We start from the raw sequence: 17,394 nt of genomic DNA, 5'->3' as shown, positions 1-17,394 counted from the left end.
CACCACAAATAGGCATTTTCTCTACCTGTGCTGAAAATATATTGGTTTGGAAAACATCTCTTCTTGGCCCCTTCCATCTTCCTTGCCACACCTTCTTACTGGCTTTTCCAGATGACTTGATACTTGCACTGCCGTTCCCAAAGAGCATTCATGCCCATACCACGATATCATACTAGCCCTTATGCCAGCCTATGAGGCAGGTCTATAAGACAGGCGTTATCCTTACTTCACAAACAAGGAAACTAAGATGGGAGTGCTGAGGGACCAAACAACAATCTGGGTGACTGGAAACTCCATTACTCTCATACCTTGACTACCTGTTTCCTACTAAACCTAGTGAGACACCAAGACCTATGGATTTTACCTTCTTAATATTTTCCAGTTATGTCCCCTCCTGTTCTTTCCCAGTTCTGTTGGGTTAGCTAGGGCCCTCAGTGTCTCCTGCCCAGACCTCTAAACCTCCCCACCTCATCTGAGTTATATGCAACACTTCCTCCTTCCATCTCATACCTCCTTCCATCTATACAGAAGATCACTTTGCCCTGTGATCTCTGAAAAGCCCAAATATGATCTGATACATCATTTTCCTGACCCCATCCCATTTAAAGCCCTTTTGGTTCTCCATTGCCTACAGGATAAAGTGAAGGTTGAGTACAGGAGGCTCTCTGTAATCTGGAACCTCCCTCACTGGCTTTTAATTTCTTGCTATGTTTTGCCCATCCCTGCGCTTGGGCTGCACAAGCCCTTTCTCGTGGCCCCATGAAGCCCTGCTCAGCTTCCAAGATTTAGCTCTGGCTGGGGCCTCCTCCTACAGGAAGCCTCCCCCAACCTTCTTTGTGTCCTGAAGACTGACCCTCCTTTATTTATATGATCTTGTAAGGGTATGACAGCCATGGCAAGTGTATGCTTTAACATGGAGTGTGTTTAAAAATTATGAATGGGTACTATTTGCCTGTCTTTCCCCTCCTTAGACTGTAACCCCCAGAGGGCAGGGTCTTACCACGTCTCTGTATTGAGGTGGGGGAAGGTGCTCTACTTATTCCCCTTAAGTACCTCATGTCCCCACAGCAGCACCAGAGGCCAGGCATCCTGACTTCTAGCCCAGAGCCCTACACTAGACAGTATAAATAGCAACAGGAAGAATGTACTTTACTAGGAATTCCTGGACTTGGGGAGACTGGCATGGGAAAGGCCAGGGAAGTTTTCTGCTGAGGGTTGGGTCATGTTCTGCCAAACTCGGACTAAATATACTAGTCAGGGGCAGTTTCCGTGAGGCAGTGGCCCACCCTCCCAATCCTTTCAGGCAAAGATCTGACAAATCCATCCTGCAAAGATTGTGGGCAAAGAAGAAACATTTCCATTGAGGAAGCTTCGCAGTTTCTTCCCCCCTAAACTGGGTGAAAGGTAGCAGAGTCTGCCTGCGGAAGGCCGCATAAGCTGTCATTACTGCTGGGAGGGGCCATCACACCTCAGCTGACTTTACTGTAAGAGTTTAAAGGGCAATGCTTAGTTATTGCAGATTCCAAGAAACAGGAAGGAAACAGGTTGTCTTTTCTTCATGTTATACCTCTGAACTGGAAAAGCCTCCCTGCGAAGAATTGATTCCATGATCTGTGGCTTCCTAAGAGGAGGCCAATGCATGGTTTCTGGGAGTGGCGCCTTCATAAGAGATGTTTATCATATTTCAGTGTCTTAATAAGAGCCCGGCTTTCTCGCCTCCACACCAGATCCTCCCTCCCACAGCATGTGTTACAGAGCTGCAGTGCCCAGAGCTGCTGCCTGTCACGTAAAACCTGAATTTAGAAAACACATGGGTTTTTTTTTTTTTTTTCCCACTTTAAAAAAATTTTGGGTAAAGGAGCTTAGGGGAATGTATTCATTTTGACCAATGAAGTGAGGTGGTGCTGACAAGAGGAACAGGGACAATATTTGAAGATCAGTCCCAGGTTTCATTAGAGAAACTCAGACTGGTCTAGTATGGAGGATTACTACTTAATTTACATCATAGCTGGATGAATAATTAAAGGTACCCACTTATTTTCATAAACGATCACGAAAATGTCCAGCCACTTACTATGAAAATGTAATGACATACACAGAGTAGGCAGAAGAATGATGATCTACTTATGCTTCATCTGTATCTCTGCCCACTCCTCCCACCTCCTATTTAGTTTGAAGCAAATCACATTATCTTCACATCTGTAATTACTGCAGTATGTAGATCTAAAAGATAAGGATTTTTTTTAAAAAAAGATAAACACAACACCAACAACAAACTCAAAAAGGATTAGCAATTGTAATTGATTAAAAAAAAAGTGAGGTCTAGCTCTTCTTCAGAGAAGGTTTAAGCATTGGTGTCATTATTGAAGAGTAGCAGGACACGCCACCCCCAAAGATGCCAATTTGGTATATTCATTTTGAATTGTAGGTACTTGAAAAACAGCAAAGGCAGGGAGAAACTTTCTCTTGGACAGATCCTCCAAAAGGAATTGAATTGTCATAAATCCCCTCCCCAAGTTTCATCAGCCAGGGAAGATTGATTCTTACCATGGAAAGAAGACTAGAAGCCCACACCACAGCCAAATTCCATCACAAACTATCACATCTCCGCTTTATTCTATGGGCCCGTCATCTTCCCTAAAAATCACTTACTCTCCCCTGACAGGCCTAGATCCTCCCTCCTCTTTCTTTATTAAGATAGTATTTAATCCTAAATTCTGTAACCATCTGGGGAGTTACTCATTTTCCCTCCAGGGACTCTCCCACATATACATGAAGTATATATGTTAATAAAATTCTTTTTTAAAATTATTATTTTTATTGACGTATAGTTGATGTACAATATTATATAAGTTTTAGGTGCACCATATAGTGATTTACAAATCTTAAAGGTTATAATTCATTTATAGTTTGTTTTTCTCTTGTTAATCTATCTTGAATTACAGGGGTCTCAGCTAAGAACTCAGAAAGGTAGGGGGAAAATTATTTTTCTTCCTGTCCAGTATTTAGGACTGGAAAGATTAAATCATCTCTAGGCACAGAGCTGGATACTGAATATCCAGTATGGGATTTGCGAGAGGTCCCATTCCTTGTGTTGGTCCACATGGCTGTCTCCAGCTTGGCAACAGAAGGTACCCACCCTGGTATCTCCACTTGCTGGGCTGCCTTTTTTTCTTGGGAGCCTACTTGCTCTGGCTACTCTGGGGAGAGGAAGAAACAGACATGACATTCCCTAATCTCAACACCTGGGCTAGGTCATGTTCTCTTGAGGGTAAAGAAAAAGAGATTCAAATTATATACGCCAACATGAAGCTTGCTGCAGTTGTGAGCAGGATGTATCCAACTGGATGAGCTACCATAAATCTAGGTGGGATGATGGAGCCACACCTGTATCCTCTGGCCCATCAACACTAGGTCTCAGCGAAGCCTAGGGCTGTGCTAGCCCTGGAGATTGTCTGGGCTTTCCCACAGACATGCCTTTGAGAATTTGCAGAGTTAGCTCAGATGTCCAGAACACAGAAAAGTGATTAATTCTACACTGGTGTAAAAAGCAAGCAGTATGTGGGTCTGAAACAAAATATGGAGTTCCAGGTGCAAAAATCAGCACTCTCAACAGTATTAGATTCTCAGAATTTGTCAATCATAAATAAATGCCACAAATGGTACCTGCCCCTGTATTTCTGCAAGAATTCTGCCAATTTTTAGAACAAAAATCTACAGAATTCTGTTCAGGAAAAACAGCTCTTATGTAACAACGATTCCTACTCTCTCCTTGAAAGTCTTCAGCTACTGCACAGGCAGGTTATCTTCTAAAGGAAACAGAGGAAACATCTTTCCTAAGCTGGAAAGACAGTTTGTTTCAAAGGCAGCTATCTGAGTAGTATGATTTGCTCAACAGTGTGAGATCCCGGGCAGGGCCCCACTTTCGTTGCATCCATGAATCTTGGTACCACAACCCCAGGTGTCCCCACCCAATGTGCTCTACCTATATTTCTTTAGAATAATCTTTGAAAAGGGAAGCCAGGATTGGGGAGGGGACAAGTGTTGGAAGGCATCTCTAGCTTTACTGTTATAAATGTAATACCACCAATACATGAAGTAACTGACAGCATCCTTCCCTCCTTCCATCACAGCTGAGTTGAAGCTGGTGTTTCAGAAGGGAGACAGAAAAGTTACTGTGCAGGAAAGTTATCAACTGTGTCAACACCTCCACTGGGACAGCAGCAGGTGATTGAGTAAAGGGTGCCTCTGGAGATGGAGGGGGAAGGGAGATGTGAAAGAGGATGTGGGAGGGCTCTGTGCCCTCGGGTTTTGCCTGGAGCCTGTTTTAACTAACTAATGGGACCTCTGCTCAGGACACAGATACACAGACTGAAACCACACATAACAAAACCAGGTCTGAGAATACAAATCAGGCTGAAGAACTCTTCTCTCCTTCAGGATGGGGATTTTGGGTGTTCTTGAGCCACAGGGTTTCTGGTGAGATCAGTTTGTGAATGCCACAAATGTGTGGTCCTCAAAGTGGGGCCTAAGGCCTTTCCATGTCAGAACCACTGGGGTTGGGGGGGGGGCTGTAAAAATGCACATTTTTAGCTCAACTTCAGAGATTTTTAAGTCTTATACCCACTAAAACCTTGAAACTACTGAGCTGAGTGTCAGTCAAGTCAGTATTACTGAAGCAAGTGGTTTAACTTTTGTTTCTTTCACCTAGGAATCATATGATGAGGGCTGGAGAGTGGTAAATTTTTTAGCACAAACCAGTGCTTCTGGGAAAATAACCCTGGTAATTTTGAATATGTAATGCTATGTTCAGGAATGAAGTGTCTACATTAGTTAAATGCACTATCCAAAATAAAAATACGAACCATGTTTGAGTTTCCTTTAGGAGTTACAATCACTGGTGGTTTTTGTTTTTTTTTGCTTTGATCTGTGGTTGTCAAGGTTACTACAACGAGCTTCTTATAATCATAGATGTTAATCTGTTTAAAAGTTATTTTAAAAATAGAAGAAGGAAAAAGGATGACAGTGGATTCTGAGACACCAATATGCACAGTATCTTAAACTAGAGCAGATTTAAGTAAAGGTTTGAGGGATTTTTTAAGCAGGAGGCTCACAGGGAAATCTAAAAGTATTATAGTGCATAAATTTGAACACACCTTGGAAAATGCATTTTAAATAAGGTTCTGAATGAGTTTTTTTCAAAATTATGACTGATGTAAATAAATATTCAGGTAAAGAAGGTTGTTGATGATGAGATTAGGAGTGAATGGTTAATGTGCTAAATTTAAATCCTATAGCTTGAGAATACATCATGATAAACCACAAATCTATCTTTTATCATTTAGATTTAAGCTGAATATTCTTACATGCTTATTTTTTTCAGAAGAAGTTTAGAATCATTCTGTAATGTTTTTTAAGAGTTATTGAGGTTTTGTTCAGTTGCACTGAACTTATAAATTTAAGGAACACAGCAGCTATCTTTATGATCTGCAGTTTTCCTTTTAAAGACGGTAGACCTCTCCATTTAAGTTGTCTCTTTTAGTAGGTGTATTGTTTCACTTTAAGTCCTATTAAATCTGTTTCTGGGAATTTTAATTTTCTGTTGCTTGTCAGTACCTTTTCCTCCAACTTATTTATTTTGAAAATTTGTGTTGTTAGTAAAAAAGGTAATTGATTTTTAAAATTTGTCTGATAATCAGTCAACTTATTGAATCCTCTTGTTTCTAACTTTGTTAGTTCACCTGAGTTTAAAAAATAAAATTAATCTTCATCTAGACTCAGCACAGAGTCCAGCCTCCTGTGGGTTCCCCTGGCCAAGCTTCATTTCATGTCCCTTAGTGCCTTCATCCTTACACACACTGATCACACTCCCTTCTTGAGAACACTGACACCTGGATCCTTCAGTGTCCAGGTGGGTGGCATCCAACAACTTGGCATTAACTCCAGTGATCTTTATTTTCACTTCACATAAATCACCGCCAATGCCTGGCTGTCATCGTTCCCAATGCTCCACTAACATTTCTCTGGCAGAGTTCATTGGTGATCTCTATATTGCTAAATGTGAAGGGTGTTTCAGGAACTCTGACCTTCTGGGATGTTTTCTGACATCAGCAACCAATTCTCTACACACCAAATGGATATCCAACAATTCAAGTCAATTCTGACACTAACTACCCAGAATTAGGGCAGACACCATAGGTTAAGGGCTCAGTCCCACAAGACTGCCCCCACATCTGATGACAGCTGCAAGTTGCAGGCTAACTGGTTTTAAACCAGGGGTTCATCAGGTTCGATAATTTGCTAAAACGGCTCACAGAACTCAGGGAAATGCTTAACTTACCTGCACCAGTTTATTATAAAAGATACAACTCAAGAACAGCCAGATGGAAGAGAAGAATGGGGCATGTTGAGCTTCCATGCTGGCTCTGGGTGCAGTGCCCTCCTAGAACCTTGATGGATTCACCAATGAGGAAGCTCATCAAATCCTGTTGTTCAAGAGTTTTCACACTGCTTAATCTGCTGGCCCTCCCAGGAGGTTAGGGATGGGACCAAAAGCTCCCAACCTCTAATCACTGGAACTTTTTGGTGACCAGCCCCAGGCTGAGGCCATCTAGGGGCTGTACCCTACACCAGCTCATTAGCATAAACTTAGGTGTGATCCAAAGGGGTCATTAGGAATAACAAGAGAAACTCCCTCCTATCACTCAGGAAATGCCAACTTCAGGAGCTCTGGGCCAGGAATTGGGTACAAAGACCAAATATGTTTCTCATTACAGCACAGACTTTCATTCCAATGTCAACTTTGATAAAAGGGAAAACATTGTTTTAATACCCCAAATCTCCTTTTCCTTGTATGTTCCATGGCTTAATTAAAGGCATCACAATCCATGCAGCCTTCCTGGGGAAAGAAACTAAGAGTTACTCTACTTTCCTCCCTCTGTCAATCCAACCCATCACCTGATTCTTCCAATTTTATCCCCTTGACATTTCTCAGATATATTCTCCCATTTTTCCTACTAAAACAATCTCATTTGGATTGCTTCACAGTCAGCTAATCCCTGCTTCCTATTTTGTTCTTTATCAAGTCTATCTTAAACCTTGCTACTGGAGTCATTTCTAAAAAACTCAAACCTGACTTTAGCACATCCCTGGGTAAACCCCCCCTTCAGTGACTCCCCATGTCTTCTAGATGAATCTAAGCGCCTTCTCATGGCAAAAAAGGGCGTCCTCTGTGACCTTCCTCCAATCTACTGCTCCTGACTCAGGTGATGCCAATCAATATACATGTTACATTTTACATTCCAGGAATATTCTCCATAATTGCCAGTCTGCTTCACATCACTGTGTCTTCATTTAGGCCATTATCTCTCTCTTTTTTTTTTTTTGAGGGGGGTTGTGCCTAACTCCCAAACCTCCTTCAAAATTTAGGTATCATCATTTCCTCTAAGAAGCCTTTTACTTAATCCCCACACGGGGCTGGTTTCTTCTCCACATTCTCTTAAAATGCTTGTACATATCCTTAATTTACCACAATAGATTGAAATTTGTATTTATTGCCATAGTAAGATACTGCTCAGGTTACTGTGAAATCTGCTATAATGTTCTTGAGGGCAGGGTCCACATCTAAAACCTCCTAATATCCTGGTAACATACTGTAGTGCCTAACAATAGTAAATCCTCAAAAAATGTGTTAAATTCCAACTACTGATATAAATAAAAGTACTTGATGAAACAGAAAGTGCTATAAAAATTCTACAGTCATTATTAAGTTGAAATGGTAAACCAGTGTCCCTGACTTCCTCTCTGAGGAAAATGGTTTTTTAACTTTAAATTGTATTCTGTAGTCAAGTGTAATCAAATTATATATGATTATTTTCATACCAGAGAAATTTGCAATTCTACTGATAATGAATTTGCTCCCCATTTGTGTTTTAGGCTTTACCTTAAGTTGATTAGACCTTTCTACTCTGAGTTGTCCGGAAGGCATTGTGTTCCTGTCACCCGCAGCATAAGGGCAAAGCAGGGTTGTCCCCATGCAACATGAATGCTGATATGTATCTGTAAATGTGTAAGACGACAGTTGTGGTATGTTTCAGAGGTGGTCTTGCCACAGCCAGGGGTAAGTTTACCAAGGGGAAGAAATTAAAAAAATGAAAGAGGCCAACTGAGTAAGAAAGCAAGGATTCTATTCATATTCAAAACACTTTCCTCAGTTTGCTCCGTCTGATAGAATTCTGTATACAAAGGCTACAGAAGAGAGCAAATAAGTAGGGCAGTTCCTTCCAAGACTCATACTCTTAAGGTTGGAAGGGATCTAACAAATCAGGTCACTCAGCCTTCTCTCTTTACAGAGGATGAAACCAAAGACCAGAGAATGACTTCTCTAAAGTTTCAAAGAATCAGTAGCAGAGCCAAAGCCAGAAGTGATGCACAGGGAACCAAGCAGTGAGCATTCTCACTGGGAGCTCCAGGTTCTTCCATGTTCTACACTCCTACCCCAACCAGTCCACCAGTCCAGCCACAGGAGACCCCCTAAGTATTCATCCAAAACACACATTTGAACTTCCCAGTATCCTATCCTTGTTCTTCTCTTACCTGGAATAACTTTTCCCTCCAGCTAAGGCCAAATTCTTTCTTAATCATCAACCTCACTTCTGATCTTATCTCAGCTTGCCTCAAGAAAAGCAAACCGCCTATGACTTGGTTCCTATGAGTACTTCATAATTATCGTGGAATTCTTATCATACGGTATTAGTTGTGTGTGTGTGTCCCATTTTCCTCTCCCCAGACTAGGGGTTCTGAAAGGTCATTGCTCACATCTCAAATTCAGCCGGTTATTCCCAGCACAGAGAAAATGGCAGGGAAGCGCTTGCTGAATCACCCTGGATTAGAGAAGAGTGGAGATATGTCACAAAGAAGTTACCACACAATTGAGGGTGAAAGTCAGATCTGAGATATGCTATGCTAATGAATCCATTTTGACCAAAAGTCAAGAAAAGGGAACAGGAAAGTCTGCGTGTCCTTAAGCAGGCTCCAGGACTGACCAGACAGTAGACCAACCATCTCACAGATACTAACTAGGAGGTGACACTCAGAATGGAAAAAAGTGGAAAGTTTCACTAGCTTCATAGCTAACTGATTGCCATCATATGGGACAGTAAGGAGTAATGCCCTGCAATACAGTGGGAAAGTCCATCAGGTATAAAACTAGGATATGGGGAGGGAACCTGGAGAAGTGTAATTTGCATGCAAATTCCCATAGTGTGTAATGAAGTAGAAGAGAAGGCAAGATGATTGTGAGAGCTGAACCTTACTTCACTGTCATGGGAATTTTTTCAAAAATTGTTTTTCATAACACATACGGTATACTCTTCAGGAAAAGGCATCACATGTTACATCTGCATCCTCGAAGTATTTTTTGATGCTTATGATATGCCCAAAACCTACTTGGATATATTATAAACACTGAAAAATGATTTTAGGACAGAATAATAACTGTTTAACATTTTACTGTTTTCCTAATGAGGTTACAAAGCAATACAACCTAAATTAGAAGTGTAGAAATTGGTTTGTAAGGATCACCAGAAACTTAATCTTATTATTTTACATATTTTATTTTATCTTGTTTTGGGGTCAAAAATGACCATATCCATTGAATGGTTTAAAGGTATTTAAACTATTCTTATCCACATTATTCACCAGATTTGGCTTTAGGCTGTTTTCAAAAAATTGAATTCATTCTCAAAGAAAGAGGATATGCCAGCCTTATGACTATTCAAAGAATGAGCTCCAGGCTTTCAAAGTAACTCGCAAGAAGAATTCCAAAAAAGACTTTGTGCAATTGCAGCATTTTTGGAAAAGTTCTTGGGTTCCTTCGGTGACTACTTTTTAAAAAAACAACATTCACATGTTTTTTAAACAAACTGGTCACATTGTTTATGGAAACACTCTGTCCTTGTGCAAAGAAGACCCCAACTATGGTTTTTCAAAATTGGAATTATGAATGACTGCTGTGCAAATCACCATGTAAAGCTGCAATTGAAACAATACAGTTCCCTACGGCCAGGTCTGAGCACGGATAAAGACACAAGTATCCAGAGAGACACCTGTGTCTGACAGCACCCAGAGAAAGCAGCAGTGCCCGGTTAATAGCTGAAGGTGCTCTCTCTACTCTGTCCTCTATAGAACATTAGAAATCCTTTCACTGCTAGAACCGCAGAAAGGAAGTGAACCTTAGTTTTATTGACGAAGCAGGCCTACAAAAGTTAAGAGATCTACGCAGGGATACACAGACACCTGATGGGGGCCACTCTGCCTTCTGCTATCTTTGTTCTTCTTAAATCTAGTGAGGTTATACAATCAGTGATTTTAGGAGCCTGGTTCAGATTAGACTGCCTGCTTTGAACTGTGACTCCAAAACTTCAACAGCTGTTGCCACCTTGGGCAAGTCACTATGTCTCTGTTAAGCATAAAATGTGATGATAACCGTACCTACCTCATTACTTGCATATAAGTAAAAGCACCTGAACAATGTCGAGCATGTAATGATGATATTACCTTATCTTATCTAAATAGATCAACTGATACATTTGGTACATTTTCTGGAGCTACCTAAATTCTTCTGTGAAAGAAGATCAAATCTCAGAACAAAATATTCCTTTGCTCTACTCTGTTTTCCTTATGGGCCAAGGCCTTCTTCATCGTGATCGCCATGACACCCAGTGGGGTACCCAGCGCCAGAATTAGTTAGTAAATGTCAGTGGACAACATGAACAAGTCTCTCTGGTCATTATCACCTGTTAAATACTGCCTTTCTCCTAGCTCATAAGCCTTTATCATGCTCTCATCTAAGGTTCTCATGAAAGGCATGACATTTTGTGATTTCAGAATTTGAGTTTAGAAAACATGTTGTGATTCTTTGTAAAATTTTCTGAAAATATTCTGATCAAACCAAGAACAGGTATAAGAAATCTACCAACTTCACGCCAGAAAAGTCCAACTTTAGAAGAGAAGGACACGACGGAGGGAAAAAATATTCTTGACAATTCATATAGGCTCTCAGAGGACTGCATTACATGTCATATGAAGCACCCAGGAAATACTTAAGTTGTTAGGATCAAGTGAGGAGTTATTTTCCAATGAATTATAGAAACAGTATAGTGATAAAGCTGTCATGATGAACTAGTTTTTCTTTACTGTTGACACAGAGCAGTTCAACTCACAGTATACCTTTTACAGCCCTACACACAAGGGATTTCAAAATAATCTGTATGATCACAAGATAACCGTTTTCAAATCACAATCCTTAATAGTAAAAGACATAAAAATTGGAATATTTCTGAGGTTCTTCCCAGTTGTTAACTTATTGCACAGGATCAAAGACATAATTAGAAAAATCTGGGAGATAACAAACATAGATATAATTATAAACCTGATATATATGGACTTTAAGAAAATACCAACATTTATATACAGATGAGTATCTCCATTAGGGAAGAGGAGGCCCATGAGCCACGCAGCTCAGTGCCTGTGATTTCACTGCCTGGACCTGGAATAGCACAGGGGGAGAAGAGGAGGACCACCTGCCAGGACAGAAGGGAGCAGCACATAGGTTAGCATTTTTTTCTTCATCTTTCCAGTATGACTCAGTATCCACCCCCCCTCTTTCTCTAAGCCTTCTCTTCCCTCCCCACCTCCCTACTCACTGTTTCCAACTTCACATTTCCATTTCACCACTTTGGTCTCTGCTCTTTTCAAAGAGGTCTTACTGCTGTGACCTCTACCTGGCTGTTCGCAGGGTGGTCGCAGATTTCTTGCGACCTCATCTGACTGGGGTCCTGTCTCGGATCATCTAGTTAGGAAAGGGGGACAGAAGAGATTAGAAGGTGAACTGGTAACTTGAGGGTGACTCGGTCAGAAATCAGCCCTTCCACCTCACACTCCAAGTCCACCTGACCAAGGGCATTTAAGCTGTGCTCTGATGGATTTATTTATCCATCAATATGGAAAGTGTGTAGGTCACTGGTAGATCACTATTGTGCAAAGAAGTCTGGGGAAAAAGTGGTTTATGACAACAATGTCTGCCACTTATTGAGCTCTCCTCTGGTGTCCAGTACAAATGCTGTATAATCATACTTAATCCCATGCCTGTCTCACGAGGTGCTTCGTCTTGCCAAGTTCAACACACTTGGATGCGTACTGGAAGGTGGATATTCTAAGGAAAAACAAACCAATAAAAAACTCGTTTCTGGCCTTAAATAACAATAGCACAAGGACAAAACCCAAACTCTTGGCAAGTGGTTACCTTTGAGACAAAGAACTATCGGGAAGGAGACAGGAGGTAGTCCCTCAGTTTTCATTTTGTACCTATTTATATTGTTTTATTTTTCTAGCTGAACACATGTATTGCTTTAAAATATGGCATCATGGATGGGGGAAAATTATGATTCTGTTTAAAAATTTCTTCTTATACATGCATCTCTCAATGTTCACTGCAGCACTATTTATAGTAGCCAAGACATGGAAGCAACCTAAATACCCATTGACAGATGACTGCATAAAGAAGATGTGGTATATATACACAATGAAATACTACTCAGACATAAAAAAGAGTGAAATAATGCCATTTGCAGCAACATGGATGGACCTAGAGATTATCGTACTAAGTAAAGTCAGACAGATGACAAAGACAAATATTATACAACGTCGCTTACATGTGGAATCTAAAATATGACACAAATGAACTTATTTATGAAACATAAACAGACTCACAGACATAGAAAACAAACATACATTTACCAAAGGGTAAAGGGGGTGGAGGAGGGATAAATTAGGAGTGTGGAATTAGCAGATACAAACTACTATACACAGAGCAGATAAACAACAAGGTCCTATGGTATAACACAGTGAACTATATTCAATATCCTATAATAAAACATAATGGAAAAGAATAAAAAAAACTTTCCTTTGTATTATTCTGTCATTAAAAAAACAGTAATAAATGTTACATGCAGAGAATTTAAAGGATTGTAAAAACAGTACCCAAGTATGACCACCTGAGTTATCCTTAACATTGAGGTTTGGGGGAATTTTCAAAATCCTAAGTATGATTGTCACTCATTCAGCAATTTAACAGATATTTATTATATGATAAAGTGTAAGGAAATGACCTACGTTTAAGGTGCTTACGATCTTTTTTCCCTGCTATGTGAAAGCACTTTCTCTTAACTTTATACCATGGGCCTTCATACACTGCTGGTAGGCATGTAAAATGGTATAGCTGCTTTGGAAAACAGTTTGCCAGTTTCTCAAAAAGTTAAACATAGAATTATCATATGACCCAGCAATCCCACTTCTAGGTATATGCTCAAGAGAAGTGAAAACATATGTCCACATGAAGACCTGCACAGAAATATTCACAGCAGCAGTATTCATAGTAAGCAAATGGAGACAACCTAAATTTTCACCAACAGGTGGACAGACAAAATTATATGGTCTATCCATATAATGGAATACTATTCGGCAATGAAAAGTAATGAACCACTGACATACACTACTTCACAGATGAAACCTGAAAAACATGATGGTAAGTGAAAGAAGCCAGATACCAGAGACACCTATTATATATGATTCCATTTATATGAAATGCCCAGAAAAGGCAATATACAGAGAGAAAGTAGAGCAGTGACCACATGGGGTTGGGGGTGGGAACAGGGATTAGTACAAAGGGGCACAAGAAATCTTATGGTAGTGGGGTGTGTTCTAAAACTGGGTATGATGATGGTGTACCACTCGGTAAAGTTACTAAAAGTCATTGAATTGTACACATGAAATGGATAAATTTTATGATATGTAAAATACACCTCGATAAACCTGCATCTTGGGGGCATCATGTCCCATCGTGAATATGGGAAACTTTGGCACATGGGTGACCAACAAGAACATATTAACTAGTTTACCTTAGGGAATGGAGTCTTAGTTGGTTCTGCTTCTCTTCTAAGGGCAAATAATCAAATTTAAGTGTGGATAAAAACACCCTCTTTACGGAGGAAGAACAGTCACTAAGGTGGCTGTAGAGGAGCCTCTCTCCCTGGACCTGTGCTTTAAGCCCTTTGAAAATGTGTGAAATGCCTAAAGCTGAGCATTTAAAGAATTAGAAAGATGCTGAAGGAGAGTTTTATTGGAGTTCAGCAAATGGAAACAACTCAGCAGTTTAAAGATGACGAGCCAAGAAAGAAAAGCTGAGTGCCAGGCAGCAGGATATAGAAATCAATGGATCAGAGATCAGATGTGAGAATTCCAAATCGGGAAGTAGTATTTAAATAAGCTGGTAGGTCACTAAATAGTTATGGCATGAGGTCCTTTTAGCATAAACTAAAAACCAAGCTGCCATGTTGGATTCATGGAAAAGCCCCGTGGCTGTCACAGGTGCCCTCAAGGCCGGACTGATGGAACGGAGGCTCACTTAATAAAACACTGGTGCCTGCTACTGTAAGAGTTAGGCCTTTTGAATTCTGTTTTGTTACGTTTTATATCACCCTCCCATGCCCACCCCATAGCACGTCCCAGAACTTCAACAGTGAGGACTGCCACAGCTATGGCTCATGGAGAGCTGACAATGTCAGGCACAAGGTGAAGTGCATTTCTTACACTTCCCATTTAAACTTCAAAACAAGCCTCTGTGAAACAACTGACTTTATCATTCTTTACAGATAATGAAGCTGAGATTTAGAGGTGCTAAGTCACTCGCCAGGGTCACACTTTTAGGAGATAGGAAAGTCAAATTTATTTCATATCCTGGCTTCCTAGAACCTGCATTTTTAACCTGTTTATGTACTGCCTTGGTACATAAAGAGGTTAAAAATTACCAGTACCTTGGAAATTGGTAACTTCCAGTGGTACTACCCTCTAGCCATGGAGCTGATTTGGTTCATTAAATTCCTTTTCAAAACATTTTAGACCAGGGAACATTGTTTATTTTTCTCCATTTTTTCAAACTCCTCAATTGATTGTTTTACTTTAATCTTAATATTTTCTAACATGTTAGAATTTTGTCTTCCTTTCCCAAACTTTATATTTAGAAGCACACTGGCTAACCTGTCAGATTTGGTGACCTGGAAATTAGAATTTTTAAAAAAAGAGAAAAGTATACACCTATATGTACAGAAAGATAGATAATACAGAGAGGTTTTTTTTTTTTCCTAGATAGGCACTTTCAATGTTTGGAGTTAAGCAAGCTCTAAGAGATTGAGCTATATTCAATAATTATTCATCTTTGCTCCTCTTGCTTCCAATGCTAGATCAGTTCCCAGCTGCAACCCTTAATTCTGTTTGTCAAGTATCCTCAATATGCACAAAGACAGCATAGTTGGATGATAAATGCTGTCATTGCAGGTAATGTTGTTACTTGAATTCACTATTTAAAGTCAAAATATGTCCCTAGTATCATTATTACTTCTTGATAACCCCAGAGAGCTTCCTTTTAAGGTAAATTGCTTATGTTACCCACATTCACCCTCTCTTTCTCCATATGTATATGAAATTGAACACATTTCTAGAATTCTTAGGTCCCAAGTTATTGAAATTTAAATGTTTAAAATTCAAATTGCATTACCAGTTACATGTGATGTAATTCATTACTTAAAATATGAATCAATTGCCCAGAAATATATCAGCATTAATGTTAGGTATTTTCTGAAAGTCACGCAAATACAAGTAACCAGGCCATTACTAAGTTAGATCCGCCAGAGACTTTAAGACTTTTAAAGTGTATCTCATAAAATGTGTGTGAAAAAAGTTAGGTTATATTAGAAAAGTCTATGCATTGCAAACATAAAATTAAAAATGAGAAAGATAAAGTGGGGAAAAACAGGATCTCAAAAGGAAATATTCAACTAAACTACCAATTCTTGATTAAAAGGGGGTTATTTTTTAAATCAAATATGTATTTTGGTGGTGAGTAAATGTGCAATCTCACTTCTAGCACAAAGATGAATAAATAAGCCACAGCTCTTAGGCAAGTAAGCTCTACTGCTACTGATAGAAAATCTGATTTAGAAATTTTAAGAGTAAAATTTCCCCTGAGATGGTGAAACTGAAAATCAGCTTAAGCATATTAAATACCTTAATTAGGGAGTTTGGGGGGGATGTCAGCTTCCACAGCTCACCAACAGATAGTTATTCAAAGTGATTATCTGTTGGACCCTTTGAGAAATTCATTGAGAAAAAATGTGATCAGAGTTGGTAATCTATTTTAGGGAAAGTTAACTAATATACACTGGTCTAGGGTGTGAGTTAATATATGTTAACAACTTAAAGCAGTACTTTGTATATACTAAACGTTACATAAACATTCATTGTTAATTAATAGTAATAACAGTAGCAGCAAAATTCTCTGGGCTGACCATGTACATACAAGGTGAGCACTGATAAGAAAGAAGAGTGTGGCCAATGATAAGGAGAGGCTTTATTTTATTTCTTTTTTTTTCCCAGAAAGTTGTTATTTTTTGTTTGTTTGCTTTTTTGTTTTTTTTAAACAGAGGTACTGGGGATTGAAGCCAGGACCTCGTGCATGCTAAGCATCAGCTCTACCACTGAGCTATATCCACCCCTCCAGGAGAGGCTTTAAATGAAGGAAAGCTTGAGTTGATCTTTGAAGTTTATCAGGAGAAAGAAGAAAGGGAACTGCTGAGCAAAGTAACAGAGATGAGGAGAAGGAAGAGGGAGGGAACCTTATTCAGTACTATGTTTGGGACACTTGTTCCTTATTCTTCTCATTATCACCTCTGAATTACGGGGTGGCTAGTGTGATAGCTTGGCTATAGAAGTTGTGCATGCTGACTGGTATTTGGGAAATGAGGTTGAAGTGGTCCATGTGGGTCCAGATCAGTAAGGGTCTTAAATTCTTGGCAGACGAGCTTGTTTTTTAGAGAAGGCCATGGAGGGCCATCATAGATTCTAGAGTATAGAAGTACAGATAAAGATTCAAGTTCAGGCTCTAGAGTTAGGAGTCCTGGACTTGAAGCTGAGCTGCTCTCTTTCTGTCCCTGCCTGCCTAGTTGCTTAACTTCTCAGTTTCAGTGGTCTTATTTGTAAAATGGGGATAGTGATAGTATTACCTGATTCTGTATGAAAATGCATGCAATGTATTGAGCAACCGCCTGCCACAAAGCAAGCATTCCCCACAAATGGCAGCTGTTATTAATTAAGAGGCTAAGGTTCCAGGTGACAGGGCCTACATGGTGATAGGGCCCAGTTACAGATGCACGGGTTGGGGAGGAGCAAGCCACTTTAACATGCTTGAAGAAAATGTTCATTGGGACACTCTGACTTCAAAAACTTTGAGCTTAGTGATAATTAATCTAAGATATGAAATTCAAAACAGAGAAGTTATTA

General features: G+C 39.8%; 1 protein-coding gene across 9 annotated transcripts in view; it reads right to left on the bottom strand.

Moving 5' to 3' along the window:
- The window catches only part of GRAMD2B (GRAM domain containing 2B), an 89,403-nt gene that overhangs the window by 35,423 nt on the left and 36,586 nt on the right, over positions 1-17,394 (bottom strand). The window contains exon 2 of one of the 9 annotated variants that reach the window (XM_074360590.1): positions 11,706-11,851. The exons of the other annotated variants lie outside the window; for them this stretch is intronic. The gene's annotated coding sequence lies outside the window, so the exon portion shown is untranslated. The remainder of the gene's footprint in view (positions 1-11,705; positions 11,852-17,394) is intronic. 9 annotated transcript variants of the gene reach the window in all.

Source organism: Camelus bactrianus, chromosome 3 (assembly GCF_048773025.1).
Source record: "Camelus bactrianus isolate YW-2024 breed Bactrian camel chromosome 3, ASM4877302v1, whole genome shotgun sequence".
NCBI lineage: Eukaryota > Metazoa > Chordata > Mammalia > Artiodactyla > Camelidae > Camelus > Camelus bactrianus.
The sequence above is the reverse complement of the archived record's forward strand: the minus strand, read 5'-3'. Positions and strand labels throughout refer to the sequence as shown.